The following is a 19250-nucleotide window of genomic DNA, read 5'->3' as shown; positions in this document are numbered from 1 at the left end:
CAGGGCCGATTGGTTCTTGACTTGGCCCCTCCCCCTAGCGTAGCCGTTAACACCTCCCCTCAGCCAGCCCCATGACTCATCACACAGGAAGTTGTCTGCTGCCTGGAATGCTCTTTGGGCTTCCTGCCCCGGAAGAGCAAGCCACAGTGTCCAGAGGCTCAATGAGGTAAGCTGAGTCATTCAAAGAAAACAAAGGCCATTCTGGCTACAGGTGGTAAGGCATTAGTAGCGAGAAGACTGGAAAAGGCCTTTTGCAGAAGGCTAAGTATCGAATGGAACCAGGGAAACTAATTGGTGAAAGAGAAAAGTATTTCTGTGATGCTAGATGCAAGCTTTTATTTCATACATTTTAAATAACACAAGGGAATGAAGCTACAGGCCTGTTCTTGAGACCCTTGGGGACATATGAAGGGGGAAAAGGATACATTGCATGTGGATGTGGTCACTGGAGAGACACAGATGCAACCTGATCTCAGGAGGGGCAGAAGACATCAGGAGAGAAGGAGGCTAAGGTATGATTTTTAGATCATGACAGGAGGATGAAGGGTATCTATCATCATGCAAAAGGCAACCCTCATGTCCCAGTGCTTGGGTTATGGCTGGCCCTCATCACTCCTCCCAGTCTGGTGTATGAATACCTGGATTGTTCCACACACCAAGGGCTTCTTAGTGACATCTGTGGCAGCCAAGTATTTTGTAGGGAGAGAATGAGGTCCTTTGCAGGCATAGCTGTTTAGTTTCCTACCTACAGCAGCTAGGTGGCACAGTGGATAGTGTACTGGGCATGGAGTCAGGAATGTCTGAGAGCAAATCCAGCTTCAGATACTTCCCAGGTCTGTGACTCTGGGCCAGTCTCTTACCCTCTGTCTACCTTAGTTTTCTCAACTGCAAATTGAGGATAGTCATAGCAGCTATCTCTAAGGTGGTCGTGATGATCAAATGAGATATTTGTGAAGTTCTTAGTATAGTACCTGGCACGTAATAAGTGCTTAAAAAATGCTTTTTCTCTTCCTTACCTCTGGTGTAAGAGGAGAAGAAGTGCCAATTATTGAAGATTGAAGTTTCCAGCATATAGGATTCTATTATGGAGTGTTTCAGAAAAAGGGTTTAGGGTAGGGGGTTAAGGCAAGAGAAGGTAAAGGCAGCAGAATGAGATTTGTCTACAGCATACACAGCCTGCTACAAGAAAGCCTAGGTGTTCCACAAAAAAAACCAAAAACAAAAACAAATCAGATTTTTGGACTTCCCCAAATGTTCACATCTAAGTGTATCATTTCTCCACCACTTTTACTTCCAAACTCTACTCTGAAGTTCTTTTGTGCAGGGATGTGCAGTATCTCATTTTATTCTATCAAGTACCTGTTTACATTAAAAATTAATATGCATCTTATTGCAGACAGGGACATTGTGCTTCTCCACCTCGGGCATGCTGCTTTGCACAGGTTGGGAGCCAGAGTTGTATAGTGGAAACAATTGACTCATCCGTGGAACAAATTGGTTAGACTAGCACATAGAATATTTGCCCCTGTCTTATTCATTTATTGTGTGGTTATTTTTGTGTTCTACTTACTTGAGTATGTGGTATATCTTTTTATTAGACTACATGCTTTGCATCTCTCAAGATTCTGTTTTTTCCTTTTTATAATCTAGCACCCAGCACAAAGAATTTTAATAGGAAGTGAGAGCTGGAAAAGATCTCAGAGATGCTTGAGTCTAGAGCCCATATTTTAGATTACCTCTAAGGTATACGCTAGTTCTGACATTTGTTCAGTCTAGGAATATAGGACTTGGAGTCAGAGGAACTCAATTCTAGAGTAGCCATTGTTAGTATCAAGCTGTGAGACCATAGATAAGTCATGTCACTGCTCTGGGTCTCAGTTTTCTCAGCAGGAAAACAAAGCACTTGAAATTGATCATCTCTGAGATCTCACTGAGCTCTGATGTTCTATACTTTCTGGTGCAGTGGAAAGGAACTAAGTTCGGAATTTAGAAGTTAGATATAGGTTCAGTTCTCAGCTCTGCTACTTTCTACTTGTATAACCTTGAACATTTAGCCTTACTAGGTCTCACCTTCTTTGTCTATAAAATGAAGGTGCTGGATTAGATAAATATTAATGACTTCCAGCTATGTAACTATTATGCTTTAATATATTAATTTATATTGGTTTATAATTAATATGTTGATTTTTAACCAAGGGTGTGCTTGAGCCAGCTCATACCTGTGAGAGCTGATTGTTGAAATTTCAGTGTGAGTTTGTGACGAAGAAACCCAGCAGAGCCACCTGGTTTTCTAAGGGGACTGAAGTCATGATCCTGGCTGAGTTGCTTCATTAGCTTTCAACTTAGCAAACAGCATTGAACAGCCACAGACAACTTTACCTATATTTGACCAGCCCCGCCCCCCTCACCCCAGTCTCCTAGTGTGAGATATAATTCTGTCTTCTATTGTTATCTTATGCTTTGTTTAATTGAGTTCAGAAATGGCTTGAGGCGAGGACCTTGTCTTCCACATATTCGGTTTTGTGAAATGCCATACATACTCATGACATTTTGTAGATAATAAAACCATAACTATCATAGACTGTCTGTAGTTTTAAACTGACATACCTGATGGTACCAATATGTTAAGATATCATTTGGCATTCTGTTGAGTTAACAGAAACTATTGTGTTGATTTTTTGCAGCTGTTAAGAACAAGAAGAATATTGATTTTAATCAGGAGAGACAGGGGGAAAATTGTTATAACGTATGTTTTTATTCTCTCCCCACTTTAGTCTTTGAGAATGTCATGAAAAACGAAAAGATTAAATAATATTCTTTGTGAATCTTTTTCCAAAGGGCTCCAGAGTGGCTTCCAAATACTGACCTAATGATAGAAATCTATCTATCTATCTATCTATCTATCTTTTGTAAAGGAAATATTATACCAACAGGCAGTCTCTAAGACCTCTCCAGAATGAAAAGGAGATGCTTTGCCTTGAAATGTTAAACAGTGATTGTGTTTTTAGTTAAAGCAAAATGGAAATGATCAGGGAGCCAGTCTAATTGGCTCATTATTTCAGCATGTGGTGAACAGCAGTGCAGGAAGCCTAATAATCACAGGTGTGAATGCTGTGAATGACTGTTGGGGGTGGGGGAAGGATTGTGTTTCTGAAATTTGGAGAAAAAGTTCTATTTAGATGACCCTCTGACATGCCTTTCGATTAGATTAAGTCAGTGTTATTAGTTCTGAATTTGTTTTTCAAGTGGCTAGTCAACTAGCATTTATTAAGCACTTACTATGTGCCAAGCATTGTGCAAAGTGTACAAAGAAAATAATCCCTCCTCTCAAAGAGCTCCCAGTCTGAGGGAGATGTGAACAATTATGTACAAACAGTATATAAATGTATATGTACATATAGATAAAGATATAGATATAGGACTATCCCCAATCTACCTAAATATAGCATAATTTGTGTAAGTGTAATTTATATAGTGTAAGTCTCAGAGCCAAGGCACTAAGATTAGGGAGAATGAGCAAAGACTTCTTGCAGAATATGGGACTTTAGCTGACATTTAAAGGAAGCCACAGATGCCAGGAGGTGGAAATGAGGAAGGAGGATGTTTCACACATAGAGAATAGCTACTGAAAAGGTTTGAAGTCAGGAGATGGAGTGTTTTATGTTAGGAAGAGTAAGGAGGCTGATGTCACTGGATCATGGAGTACGGGGAGGAGAAACATGGAATGGTAGGAATGGGCCAGATTCAGGTCCCATACCAGAAGTGACTTCAGAGGTCATCTAGTGTTACACCTTCATTTTAGATGAGGAAATAGGCCCAGACAGAGAATAATGCCCAAGGTTAAAAAGGTACTGTCAGAGGCAGGATTCAAACCCTAATCTAGACGCTTCAGAGTCTAGATCATTCTAGTCTTCCCCTCTCTAACTTTTCCCCTCCCTTTTCTATTGGCTACCTGAGTTTCCTCACACTTTTCTGGAGCTCAACCCACAGCTGATGCTAAGTTAGTTGTCAGTCTGATATATTAAGTGGAATCACGTGGGAGAGCCACTGACAAATAATCTAGTTGGGGAGTTTATTCTTGGAGGCAGGGAAATAGGACGCATACACAAGAACATGTTTGAAGATTGACTGAAGAGGTAGCAGATAAGCTGTGCCTTGGACAGGAAGCTCTTATTTAACAGTCTGAAGATGAGAGGAGAGCATTCTAGGGTCCCCCGGTGCACCAATGAAGGTCAAGGTGAGTGCTTTGCTGCCTAAGCTACCTTCACGTTGGCCACATCTAGGCCCACCTAAGCCACTTGATAACCAATTTTTAGTTAAGACATTCAAATCCCATGTCTTCCTAGTAAACTGTGTGGAGAAACAGTTGGTTACAATGCTGGAGAGGAAGGTACAAAACCTTACTTTTGAAAGTCTTCTATTTCCTTAGCTAATGTCCTGAACACCTGGTCTTTTCCATATGCTTCTTTCTGTGCTAGAAATTTGTAGGTTTCTGGGAGGCAGTTATCAGTTCAGCCCTTGGTCATGTATTTGTTCTTGTGTATTTGCTTCTAGAACCCAAATCCCATTGATACTGTGTTCTACAATCTTTGCTATTTAAATGATTCTGTAACCATAGCAGAGAAATGAATAAATTATACATATGATTATGCAGCATATTTATAGGAGAAACGCTGCATTTATTTGGCATAGAAATAAGCTTGAAGATTACCAGCCTTCATGTGGATCACAGCATCCCCAAAGCAGGCCATTTGAAATTGCATCTTCATTTCCTTCCAAGGGAATAGAATGATTGACATTTCCTAGCCTACTTATAGCTGTGAGACTGAGCCAGTTATCCATATAAGTTTTATTTTTTGGCTCCTGGAACTTAGATAATTGGATTATATCATATGGAATGTAAGTCAGGCTTGCACTAATACTGCTCAGTCAAAAGAACAGCACATGTGGTGATTGGCTATTTTGGGAACAGCATCTGCAATATGCATATATTTTAAAAGGATCCTTTATTATGAGTATTCCTGTAAAGTAAAACAAAGAACCCTATCCTACTTCAAAAGGCATTGACAAAATTCACATTGTACACTGACATTTTAAGAGAGAGTTTAAAGATAATTGAACTGCGAGTTTAACTTTATCAATTAAAGATAATTGAACTGGAGCTGAATTCTAGTCCAGTATCTGCTACTAATTAGCTATGTGATCTTGGACAAGGCATTTCACATCCTTATTAGTGGGAATAGAAGAAGGATTAGGAAGGTGACTGACACTAAGTTGGGACGGGTGATTTTGCTGTCTGTCTTCTTTTCTCCAACTTTGGGACAATGTATTTTTTATGAATCTCAGCACTCCCTAGGAGTCTCGAACCTTGACATAGTATCCCCATTATGTCTCAAGCCCCATGAGTCAATGAATCATAGATATATATCTGGAAGGGACTTGAAAGCTCGTCCAATTTTACTGATGAGAAAACTAAGACCCAAGGAAATTCATCAGCTTGCCCAAGATCACACAGGTAGTAAGCATCAGAGACAAGATCTGAACCCAAGTTCTCTGATTTCAGTCAGTGTTCTTTCTGCTGTGCCATGCGACCTGGGTACATGCTGTGCACCACCTCTGGGCAAGGTGGGAAAACCATATACTCTCCTCTGTTAGCCCTTGCTGAGAGAGTGGAGGAATGCCTCCGTATTTCAGGGGATATGGGGGTAGTACCTTCATGGGTAGAAATGGCAGCACATTTATCCCTTGTCATCCTCTGTACACCTTGTCTGGATATGCAGAAGACCTTTCTCCTGGTCTTTTTATATTCTATGGGTACCAGTGTGGCACTCCTTTTGTCAATTTGTTATCTCATGCTTTCACTGCAAGAATGACCCACATCCTTTTCTAATCATACATTTTCTGAATAATGTTCCTTTTATCACTAACTTCTTGCACGTATGTCATCATTGGAAATGTGTTACAGCCTCCTTGTGCCCATCGTGTATATCTTCATCTTTGGATCAGCTACAACTTTGACTTTTTGAAGATGATGGTGTTCCAAGAGCCATAACCATTTAATTATTGGGTGACCATTTGCATATGAAAATATGGGCTTGAAGGGGCAAAAATTTTCCTAGTGCACTTAAAGCAGAATGAACATTTGCCCCCACTACTGTGAGCAAGGCCAAGCTTAGTATTGAAAAAGTAGACTACATAGTGCAAATTTTTCTCCTAGTCCCGCCCCAACAATACCTCTCTCTCCTCTTACCTATCCTTCCCTTATGACTGTGCTTGAAATTATTTTACTAGGTCCATAACTCTCCATTCCCCCTTTAGAAAGAAGGTAAAAAATGCAAATACCCACCAAAGAAGTACATATCGGCTTAAAATTATACTCAGTAAAATTGATAGCTGTCAGATCATATCTTGGGTTGTAGTTACACGGTAATTTCTTTTGTTATGACCTTATTTTCTTGTGTCCTTGCATCCTGCTGGATTAAATATTGCCCACTTTTGTGTCATAAACAAATTAAGCCTCCCCCATTTGGAGGAAGTAGACAGTTTAGCATATAAATAGAGGAATGTAGGAGTTAAATGGAGATAAGTATCAAAATGAAATGAGGTTGGTTAAATAGTGGTTGCATTCTGGCATTCTTTTGTCCTTTTGTCTTGTGTACTAAATGTATCAACTAATCTATTTTAATCTGTTTTTATCTGCTAAGTAAATTAATACTTGACTCCATTCTTCCTTCCCTATACATCTGATGATGTATAGATAGATATTTGGAGATCAGCAGCAAGATGATACATGGAGAGAACATCTCCTAAGATTTGCGTGTTGTATTTTCTATCTCATTTCAAGTACTACATATAGATAGTTTACCGTAGTAAATCAAAAGATTAGTCCAGAGAACTAACAACAGTAACAGAGGACAATGAATCTTAATTCAAGCAAGCTGAGAGGGCAAGAAGAATTTTGCAGTGATCTGTGAAATGAGTGCTAGTTTGTATAAGTATGTACAAAATTGTTCTCTCTCTTAAAGGACAAGGTAATGGGGCTGAAGTGATGCAAACCTACTCTTCAGTTTATCAGGGAAAATGAAGCGTTGCCTGAAAGAATGGACATGCCATATTCATTCAATAGATCATAAGATCATAGAACCATAGGTCTGGAGTGATGAGGGATCTCTGAGGCCAACTCAATTCCCTTATTTGACAGATGAGAAAACTGAGGCCCACAGAAGTGATGGCCCAAAGGTTATACATGTAGAATGTCTCAGAGGCAGGATTTGAGCCTAGGTCCTTTAATGCTAGAGCTCCTGTTCTTTACAATGCAACATACTGAGTGAAAGAATGGGGCACAGAAAAGGAGAGGAAGAGGAAAGACTAAGGAATACACATAGCTTTTTTTTTTTTTTTTTTGGAGGGGAGAGGTGAGGAAATAGGGTTTAAGTGACTTGCCCAAGGTTACACAGCTAGTAATTGTCAAGTGTCTGAGGCTGGATTTGAACTCTGGTCCTCTTGATTCCAGGGCCAGTGTTCTATTCACTGTGCTACCTAGCTGCCCCAAGATAGCTTTCTAAACTGTGGTGTCTGTCCCTTTGTTGAGAGGATCATAAAACCCTATCAGGTGAACACAAAGCAAATGACAAAATTATCATGTTTTGTAATACAATTACACATAAATAATTCCACTTTCTTCATCAAAAAAGCTCAAATCAATGTCAGTAAAAGGAAGACTAATACTGTGAATTATCTCCAACTGAGAGGCGGTGGTGGTGACAGAAGGCAAGTGTGCCAAGAAATGGCAGACAGGTTGCTGACTCTCTCTTCAGTCTCTTGCCCTTCCCCCAGGTAGTTCTGTATCTCAAGAGGGATCAAGTGATTGCTTATGGCAGTCACACATCCTGATTCCAGCTAGATCTTTCCATCCGATGGCCATGGAGCCAGAACTCATGCTCCCCACCCCCAACTCTGTGTCCACAGGTCCCTTTCATCTATAATTCTCTGATTCTATGAAGAGGAATCCAATGAATTGATTATTTATCATACATATTTTATATTTAAAATTGTTAAAATTATAATAAACTCTTGATTATATTTTAGTAAAATGTGAAGGGAGAAAATTATTTGTGTATATTTTTTTCGACATGTGGGGGCAAGACAAATTTTCTTTTACAAAAATGTGACACTACATATAGTTTGGAAACCATTGCTAATAAGGGTGTTTGTGGGGTAAGCTGAACAGCCTCTGAGAGAAGCATTTTCTTGATAGGTTAGAAATTATGATGTGAATCCATGGGTACTATCAGTTAAAATTTCTTCTAGTAATGGTAAGAGGAAGAATATACAGGTAGTACTGATTGGTGGCTCCCTACTGAGTGGTACCAAGGCAGTAATTTGTCAGTTTGACATAAACAACAGAGAGATCTACTGCCTTCCTCGAGGCATGTATCTAAAACATGACAGAGTCTCCTGAGACTTGTTAAACCTGATGAGCACTACCCAATTCTGATGATTTGTGTGGGGACAAATGACACCACCAGAAGAATCTTAGAAAACATTAGGAAGTATTAGGAAGTTCTAGGCAAAAACAAAAGCAGAAACATAACAAAAAGTCCTGAAGATCTTAGGGGCAAAGGTGGTTTTTTCATCACTGTTGCTGGTAGAAAAGACAGGCAGATTTAGGAAGTGAATGCGGCTAAGAATGTGGATTCAGAGAACATGGTCCAACACAGGAATGCTTGGCTCTTGACCAGGGATGGAATGCATCTAACATGCGTTGGTAAAACATATTTTCTTGGAAGTCTTGTGAATCTGAACAAGTAAACTTCCAACGGAAAGAGAGGATCTGCGATAAAACTGCCCAAATGGATCTGACAAACCTGGTGTCATTGAAAATAGTAGGTATGACATAGGAAGGACATTGATAGGAGTGGAACAGCAATAAATTAGAGACTAAGAAGTAAATACCATTACTTATACATATGTTTAAACAAATAATGTTATTAATGAGTGATGTGGTCTAGAGATCCTAATGCAAGGAGGCAAATTTGATCTCCTATGTATCACTGACACATGATGGGATGGGATTCATGATGATAATAGGGTTCTGGATGGGAATAGTTGATTTGAAAGGAATAAAGTAAATAAAAGTGGTAGTGAGGTGATTTATATTAATAAGATATAATAATCTGAGGAATTCCAGGAATCTGAGGAGGGAAGTACAGTAGATAGCAATTGGGCAAGGATCAATGAAAGTAGAAATAGAATCAATATTATTGTGGGAATATTTCATAGAAGAGCTTAATTTAAATGATTAAATCTTTATAAAATCCTTCATTTGAGAAAAGGTTGGGGTTTTTGCATAGTATATAATAATTCTGCTTTGTAAATAGTTGTTGAAAGTTATCTAGGCTTTCAAAATTCTATTTGGCTGTCAAACTGTGCAACAGCTTCACCCACATTGACCACTGCAATTCCTTCCCCTTAGTGATCATTTCTGCCACTTTTTCTTCTACTCCTCATTAGAATAAGGGAAGATTATCATTTGCCTGAAGCAACTATTTTAGAGTTTCCTTCTATACTTCAGTATTATTATGAAAAGCAAAATAAAAAATCATTTTAAAAAGCACCATTAGTTGAGTCAGTATAGTGGCATTCACACCCCACTGTGAATTTATCAGAGTGATTATTTCTTCCCCTATCTCATTCACATTTCAAGTCTTATCTCTGTGGTAAAAACTTTGTCTCACTTTTTGAGAACCTCAGGCATCAAACAGTGGAAGGAGGAGGTAATCTTTTGTCTGAAGATGGTCATTCAGGGTCTGTAAATTTACACTATGGAGGTTTAAGGTGTACCTTCTCTATGCAAGCTGTGTATATCCATGAGTTTCCTGAATGTAGTTTGGGCATGTGTGCGTATGTGGGGGGAGAAAGAGCATTATGGTTAGATCTCTCTAGACTCTTGCCCACCCCTCTTCAAGGCAGACTTTGATTTCTGTCTGGCGGAAAGAAGGGACCATTAGGCTTGCCATTCTATTTGTGTGTGTGTGTGTGTGTGCGTGTGCATGTGTGTGTGTGCACCCATGTGCTTGAGTGGGTAATGTACTAGAATTATATCTATCTCAAGCAAAATTTGCTGGTCTAGTAGTACAACATCCTTCTTAGTGTCAAACTAGCAAAACTGCATGCTCCCTGGTCACTATACTTTAAAAGGGGTGAAAAACCTCAGATTATATCCACAAACTTGACTTCCTTCCCAAACGATAGTTACAGATAAGACCATCACAAACAGTGAACAGTGAGTAAACTCATTTATGCAAGCATACAGCAAGCAGAAATTGGGGAAGCTGAACAGATTAGAATGTCCCAGAAAAAATAGAAAAGAGTGAATGAACTCTTTATATGGGAATGAACTTATATCTCTCACAACCAAGAGAGATAATCCTGATCGCACCAAAGGAGAAATTCCCTGAAGTATTTAGGGAGGCAAATTGGAAATTAGGGACATGTTGAAGAGCCAGGTTTCCCTTAGATGTCTGTCAGAGAGACTTTCTCTTTCTCCTCCCTGGAGTTGGTTCAAAAAATGAGTCTGGAACCACATTCTCTGTCTGTTTCTCAGCAAGAGTGAAGAATGTCTCTCTACTGCAAAGTTCTTATGCAAAATTCTCTTGCAACCTCCCCCCCCCCCATTCAGGAACACAGTGTTGAGTTATTGTTCTTTCAACTAATTAGGAGAGTCTTTATGCAAAATGCTCCAGGCTTGAAACCTAGATTACGTAATAAATGAGCTAGTCCTGCTGCATGTAGGATAGGCTCTATGGAAAGCCTTCAAATAGTGGACAGCCTCTATGGAAAGCCTTCAAATAGCCTCCGCCTGCTATCTGAGTATCCACTAATCAGCCACTGGGTCTGTAAATGCAGTTCCCTATCTACCTGACAACAACTTCAGCAGCTGACTCTACCCTACTGCAATGTCAGCAGCTTGTGGGAGGTGGAAAATTAGAACCTCAGAAAAGTTATTTTTCCTACCTTTAACTTTAATTACATGTAAGTCCAGGGCTATGTGGAAGATAATATTTATTATTGGAGATTTTCTTGGAAGCTGTGGAAATTAGTTCTATCTCTTGACCTTGCTATCTGTCAGGTCTTTCATTCTTTGGTTACTTTGGCTGTTCTCTCTGTTACTTTTGTTGGCTTAACATTTACTTCCCTTTTTGCCAGTAACTTTCTTCATGGTGGTCCTTAAAATGCAAATGATGTCTTTTAAATGAAAGTCTATTCTTTAAAAGCAACAGAAAGATGTAGGGAAGGAAGGGAGGGGGAAAGGAATGAAAAAAAAAATCCAGAAGATTAGAGGTCTGGAGGTCTGATGTTGTGGTTGGAAGCCAATGCCCTAGCTCTCTGACATTTAACCAGTGTCTCAGATGCTTTGTTGTGTGCAAATGACTTTGCCTGCCTTTCTTAGATAGTAAGTCTCCTGGGAAGAAATCATAGCTTTGTCGTTCCCTGGAATGATGCCAAGTGCTATATCGGCATTCAGCAAATAGAAATACAATATTTACATCTTCACATTTGAGAAGGCACTTTACAACATAAAGGGCAGGTAATGAGGGGAAATGTGAATTCATTCTTTGCCCCCACTCTCTTCAAACTGGTAGTTTAGCCATCACTGGTAGCAGAAAATATAAGTGATTTACCCTGTGACTGTTTCTATCTCAAAAAAGAAAACAAAAGGAAGTACTTTGGTAATTTTTATTTTCTTGAAATAAACCTGATTGTCTTAAGTCAGTATAAACAAAAAATATTGCTCTCTTGCCAACAGCTTAAAGCATTTCAGTATTACAGTTCTTTATCCTCTAGTCTTAAGAGCCATTAACATTTGGTCCCTGTGAACATTCCATATGGGATTATGTAAATAGTATGGTAATGGTTTAAAGAACACTGGAGAAGATCCATCACTTATCTAGTTTCAGCTATTCATGGACAATGCTGAGGTATTGCTTTCTTGGTCTATTACCATGGTATTTAGTTTTGTTTTATAAGCATTTAGGCAGAAACCAATAACTCTCAATAAAAAAGATATCTGTCAAAATCAGTAGGATACAAATTGCATTGAATCTTAGATTCCAAAGGTAACTTTGATATAGTTAGATTGCCACATTACTACAAGATTTGCCTATATTTATCATTGTAGCTTTGATGAATCAAAATGTTCCTAGGTCAAATTTTCCTACTTTGGAAAAAAATGACTAATTTCTTCCAGACCATGAAGAGAAAAATCAAATCAAAGCCCTTTCCAATTAATTCACACTTCTATGATCTGTACAAAATTCAGTAAGCCAGACCAGCCTTTATTTTCATGCAGGCAGAATGAAATCCATTAATGACAGCAGTAGGTATTTAAATCAATTATGCCTCTCCTGAATGACAGAATAAATTTGATCATTTTTACCCCAAGGACAATAATTTGATCTTTTTCTGTCATCACATAAGAAGGCAACTTCAACAAAGAACATAATAAAGATATGTTATGTTGTATCATTTAGAAAACAGGCTACTTCCTCAGAGTTTCCAAGTTTCAGTTTGAATTTAAAGGGAGACAAGTAAGTCTGACACTTTGTTTTCTCTATCTTCCCTTTAGTTTAAAGCTTTGGATCTTCCCTCTTCCTTGATCATATGACTTTATGTTCCGACTAATAGACCAGCTTGCTAGTTTTGAGGATGGGCACCGAACCTCATCATATTGGGTTAATAGATCAGTCCATTACAAATAGATGGATTCAATGGTAACTGAATTCCAGCAAATCAATAGTTTGGGTAGGCTGTAGGTATATATATGGTAGGTGAAGGTGGAGCTGGGTAAGACTCAACTATCATAATAGGAATCAAAGTTGGACTAGGAAGGTTTCAGTCTGAGATTAGCATTTGTAGCAATCAAAATTGGGAGGAACAAGGTCCAAAGTAGGCAGAAGCAATAATTGATGACATAAATAGAAACTATGAACTGCTGGGTCAAAGAGTGCTCAGACTATAGTTTCCAGCAGCATGGATAGCTCCACAGGTGCCATAGGCGATGTGGTCTCCATGAATGCTTTTAGACTGTATTCACAACCCCAGGATTATTATGTTGGTTCTTTCTTCTAGATAGGGCTTTCCGATAGAGAATTTTGTTTAACTAGTTACAGCAAGTTTAAAGACTTCTGGGCCTAGAAGTTATCCCTGCTTGTTCATGAACTTTCTGTTTCTATGTCAGATGAGGAGAAAGTGTTATCTTATTTCATTTAGGGGGATGCAAGAGGTTGCATGTTTTCAGGCAGAATGATGGGTTGACTGGGCTTTTGGGAGTGTTCTTCCTGTTCTTTACCGAAAGGTTTATTTTCTGTAATTCCTATTTTTCCTTGTCTAGGGACATTTGACTTGTTTTTCCCTGACGGGCATGGCACAGAGTTATCAAGTTGTTCTTCACATTGTTTCATAATTATGCTTCAAATGTTTCTGATTTGGAATCTCAAGAGTATGCCATACAACTATACAATCATATGAACACATATTTCCTTTTGCACAATGTGAGTAAAGAGTACATGTATTACTGAAAATAAATTCATGTCCCAGTTCTGAAATTCTCTTACTGTCTGTAGCTTCTGTGGGCCTCAGTTTCCTTAAGTGTAAGTGAGGGGATTGGATTTAATGAACTCTGAGTACCCTTACTTCGATAAATCTGTGATCACCTCATCACTTTTGTATAGTAGATTGGCTTTGGACATGATCAGCATCAAATAATAATACAAAAATGAAATTTATTATATTTTAACAGATAGGGACTAATCTATTACTGAGTCAGTCTTTTAAGTTTTTAAGTTTTAAAATCTTTTTTAATCAATATCTTTTGTTTGTTTGTAAAACTATCTTTATTTTTGAATACATTCCATATACTCCCTACCTAACAAACTGTCCTTTGCAACAAAGATTTAAAAGGAAAGACAAAAAGGCAATTCAGCAAAGCTAGCATATGCAATATTACACAGTCATAATTCTCTACCTCTACAAAGAGCAGAAAGATGTTTATTTTTATCAACTTTTCCCTAAGGATAAGCTTAGTAATTTTAATTACATAGTATTTAGTTTGAATTTCTGTTGTTATTGTCACTATATTATTTTATATTTTTATTTGTACTATTTTAATTTTATCATTATTTTTCTGGTTCTGCTTACTTTATTTTGTATCTGTTCAAGTGAGCCTCTCTGAATTCTTTGTATTTCTCATACTATAGATCAATATTATTCTATTACCTCCATGTATCACAAATTGTTTAGTCATTGTGCAATTTTTGGACATCTACTTTGTTTCTGGGAAGGTAGATGGTGCAGTGGATAGAGTGCTGGGCCTGAAGGAAGGAAGACTCGTCTTCATGAGTTCAAATCTCTCCTCAGACACTTAGTAGCTGTGTGACCCTGAGCAAGTCACTTAACCCAGTTTGCTTTAGTTTTCTCATCTGTAAAATGAGCTGGAGAAGGAAATGGCAAAGCACTCCCATATCTTTGCCAAGAAAACCTCAAATGGGGTCACGAAGAGTCAGACATGACTGAAATGACTAAACAACAACTTTATTTCCAGTTCTTGGCTATGTGGGAATCATTCTTAAATTGTCTGTATCAACAATGCTACTAGCAGCTGCTGTGGAGATCTAAGACCCAACAACACCAGCATGCAGAAGGGCTGCTAACACAGGTTCTTTGATCGACTTTTCTAAGGAAAGTGACTTTAAGGGGTTTACAATCTCACTTTAATTGAACACAGATATATCATTCACTTAGTTCAGGAGGAAAAGTCAGCACCCTGAACTTCAGAGAAAATACAAACAGAAATTACAAGCAGAAATTATATAAACAGAGCAAATAACAAAAATCAGCAGACAGGGCTTCTGTCTGTCAATAGCAATGCTTATATAGTCATCAGAGAGAGAGAGAAACACCAACATCTGGGTTTTCAAAGCTGGGGGAGGGGTCGAGGGCAGGGCTCCTTAATGGCTACCCAGAGTCTTGTCTGGCCAAATTACACGAATGCTCTTCCAATGAGTGAGTCCCCAAAGCAAAATGCTAACCTCAGTGTATATATATACTTCTTCAGAGTTAGAGGGCCTCACATCCATGTGACTCGAACTCATGTGACTTAGGCTTTCTTGTGACTTAAGCAGGTCATCAAAGACTCTTGATTCAGTCAAAGACTTCTGAATGAAACAAAGGTAAGACTCAAACAAAGGCACTTGATTGCCTTAGTGCTGAGAAGTACTCCAAAAAAAAAACCCAGCAAAAAGTCTCACCCTGCTTGCTGTTACAGATATCTACTTGTTAGAGCATAGATCAAAATTAATGAAAGCTCAAAGAAGGAATTGAATTGGAAAAAAAAGATATAGTATGGAATCAAAGACTCTCACCTTACCTGTTTAAATGAGAAATGAATGCCAACAATTGGTTAATAGTTTGAGGAAAGAACACAGACTAACTATAATAATTTCATACAGAAGTTTAATATAAATAATTTGCCATAATGAGGAGACCAAAGGAGCTGAAAACCACCTTAGAAAGGGCTTGCCAAGTAGAATGACATGGCACCCAAAGATGAAGGCTAGTTAAACAAACAAACTTGTTTATCAAGTCTCACAGAGCAAGACGGTGGGAATATTAAGAATAGTATTGTCCTATAAAAACAATGAGATGGGGGCAGCTAGGTGGCACAGTGAATAGAGCACCAGCCCTGGAATCAGGAGGACCTGAGTTCAAATCCAGCCTCAGACCCTTGACACTTACTAGCTGTGTGGCCTTGGGCAAGTCACTTAACCCCAACTGCCTTGCCTCCTCCCTCCAAGAACTAAAAATAAAACTATAAAAAAACCAAAAAAACAATACAATGAGATATGGAAAAGGGAAAAAAAGTTGAGTTAGAGTTTGGGAAAGTATGCAGCTTAGTAAAGTTATCCCAAGGGCAAGTAAAAAGGTAAACAGAAGATAGCAAACAAATGAAAGATGTAAAAAATCTGCAAAGATTTCAATAACCAAAATCTTTCCACCAATTATTGTAATAAATGAATTGGATTATCATAGCACGATAAGCAGAAAAAAAACATGAAGAATTCAGTGAAATGTAGAAAGATTTATTTGAAGTGTTGCAGAATGAAAAAAATTGGACACAAAAGGACTAATAATTAGAAATATTTGACTAAAAGCAGTAACATCAACAAATATACACATTATATACAAGGAAAAATGGTCAAAAGAAGGTTATGAAATTAAGAATCATATTGGTAATACTTTGTAAAAGTTACTATGTCTTTTGGTTGTGGGATTAATAATGATAGCAGAAGTTTATAGATCTATCTATGGCCATTTACAATCTCAGGGCAGCTAGGTGGTGCAGTGGATAGAGTGCTGGGCCTGGAATCAGGAAGACTTGAGTTGAAATCTAGCCTTAGACAATTACTAGCTACATTACCCTGGGCAAGTCACTTAACTCTGCCTCAGTTCCCCATCTGTAAAATGAGCTGGAGAAGGAAATGACAAACTACTTCAGTATCTTTGCCAAGACAAAACCAAAAGGGGTTATGAAGAATGAAATACAATTGAAAATGACTAAACAGCAAAATTTATACTCTCTGGTTTCATCTTGTACACCTAATTTTCTTTAATGTGTCCCACCCCCAGCAGCTTGGGAAACTCCCTAAAGAGGAATTCTCTCAACCAGCAGAGCTCAGAAGCTTGTCTGCAACTTATAGTCTTAGAGAGTTGCTTGTTGTACTGAAAGGTTAAGTGACTTGCAGCCAGTAGGAATCACAGGCAGGTTTTGAACCCAGGTCTCTAGATGCTGAGGTTGACATACTGTTATTGTGGCACAGTGGGAAGAGGACTGTATCTAGAGTCAGAGCACCTGAGTTCAACTCTTCGGTATACCAAATTCAGACCTTTGTGACTTTGGGCAAATCACTTCACCTCTATGGGTCTCAGTTTCCTCTCTGTAAAATGAGTCTGTTGCATTAGATGGCCTCTAAGTTCCTTCCTATCTCCAAACCAATGATGCTACAGTCCCAGCTCTTGCTATTTTATTTTATTTTATTCTTTATATATTTGAAAAACTGTGCTTTCCAATAGAAGTGAATTTATAATTTAGATATAAAACTACTACTACTTCCACTGCTACTATTTTACCAAAGAAATAGGACATTTTAGAACTATTTTTACATTAAATTATTTTGTTATCTTCAACTTTTTTTTGAGCCTGGGTGTCTCAAATCTAACCCAGACTAGCAGCATAGATCAGAGGTCCTTCACAGACTGATCCCACTACTGATAGCCATGGGAGCTTTGATATGCTCCTCTTCTGACCTTTGCTGGTTACTCCCTTTTTGGGTAGCCCTGTGGTACCCTGCTTCCAGGGGCTTACCATATTGGTACCAGACTTAGTATGGACATCTGACTGGTTTAGCCTCACAGCTCACAGTTCCTGAGCTCAAGCAATCCACCAGTGTCAGCTTCTCCAAGTAGCAGGGATTACAGGTATGGGTCGCTACACTCAACAAACACTTCTGTAAAGCTAATTTTCCTGCTCCTTCCAATTGATGAAGGAGACACAAAAACAATTTAACATTCTCTGAAACAACCAGTGATCTAGTTGTCAATGATAAGGCTTTAAATTTCTAAATGATGGGTCTCTTTATGAGGAAAACAATAAGGATTGCCAATTAGATTGTAGCTTTCCTCGTTGCTATTTTGTAAGATAAGATCTCTCATAGCTTAAATGACAAAACTAATGAGAGAATATAATAATGTTTGGAGACAATAAATGACTTCGAATGGAATTTCCATCACCCAGCCAACAAGATCTAAGATGGACCATTATTCTCAAAAGAAAACTCTGAAAGTGCAAATAAAGTCACAATGAAGTACTTTACTAAAATGTAAAAAGAGATAAAAATCCTTCTTTTCCTTCCAGAGTCAATAATGTATTAGCCAACAGTCAAAATATGAAGAAAAACAATACTTCTGAAGTTTCTACTCTGTCTCTTTATTTTTAGAAGAGGTTTAGGAACTGAATTAAATCAATTTAGATACTCTTCCCATAAATGATACTAGAGGACAAAAGGAAGTTGCCATAAATGGAAGGATGGCTCATAGGTCTTCCTTGGAGAGACAAACAAGGAAGGACTTAGAGGAGTTTTTTTCACCCATCTGAAGCTTAGAAAAATATCATTTCATGGGACACTTGGTTATCACATGTTACTGTACTCAATGAAAGCATTCATAAAAAGACCATTATATAGACAATTACATCTAGTCTATACTATGTATTATAGTAGGTGATGAGGGAGAGAAATTCAGTGTAGTACTTGATGAAACCCTGCAAATTAAATCCACATATACTTTAATACTTGGCAACTTTAATGGAAAGGTGGGCATAGGGAGGATGGTGACAAATATGTTGGAAAATGACTTAAAAAAGGTCAAAGTCTTGCGGACTACACAGAAGCCTCACATCAATATATCAAAACAATTTTCTTTAAAAAGAGAGTCAGAAGGTACTGGCCATGCTGAGCATAGAATACTCTCCCCCAAAATCCAGGTGATTAAATTTCCACAGAAAGGAAATGAATAGTTTCACTGCATCCCCCACTTACCAAATCATTTTAGTGACCTCTCCAAAATTAAGGTACATCTTTCAACACCGATATTTTGGTAATTTATTAAAGAACAAGAAAGTATTTATTAAGTCCTTAACATGTATAAAACACTGGAGATACAAAGAAAAAAGGCAGTCTCTGTTTTCAAGGAGCCCACATTATAGTGGAAGAGAAAGCACTTAGGTTTCAGCTGATGGTAAAGCAAATAGTAATGTATACTCTTTAATGTCTTTTCTACAGGAAACCTTATCATTTTCTGATGATAAAGGGCCAAGGACTTTGGTGCTGAGAATTTTATTTTCTTAGTCTTCAGTAGCTATGGCTGCTGAGGAGAAAAGGGCTCTGGCATTTGTAGAATCACTTGCCAAAATGCACCTACGTAAAGTTTGCTCCTCAGGGTGAGGACTGTAGGGACTGAACTGGAAGCACAGCTGGTAGCATGGGGTGTGTGTGATGTAATTCCTAGGGCTTCTGAGTTTACCTGGGAAATGGACCCATTTTTCACAGTGATTGGTCCCTTCATTCCAAGAGTTAGTGGTCTTAAAGGTCCAGATATTTCTAAGGATTTTGGACTTAGGGTCATTTGTCATTTTT

This window comes from Trichosurus vulpecula, chromosome 5 (assembly GCF_011100635.1).
Source record: "Trichosurus vulpecula isolate mTriVul1 chromosome 5, mTriVul1.pri, whole genome shotgun sequence".
In the NCBI taxonomy this organism is placed as follows: domain Eukaryota; kingdom Metazoa; phylum Chordata; class Mammalia; order Diprotodontia; family Phalangeridae; genus Trichosurus; species Trichosurus vulpecula.
The sequence above is the reverse complement of the archived record's forward strand: the minus strand, read 5'-3'. Positions refer to the sequence as shown.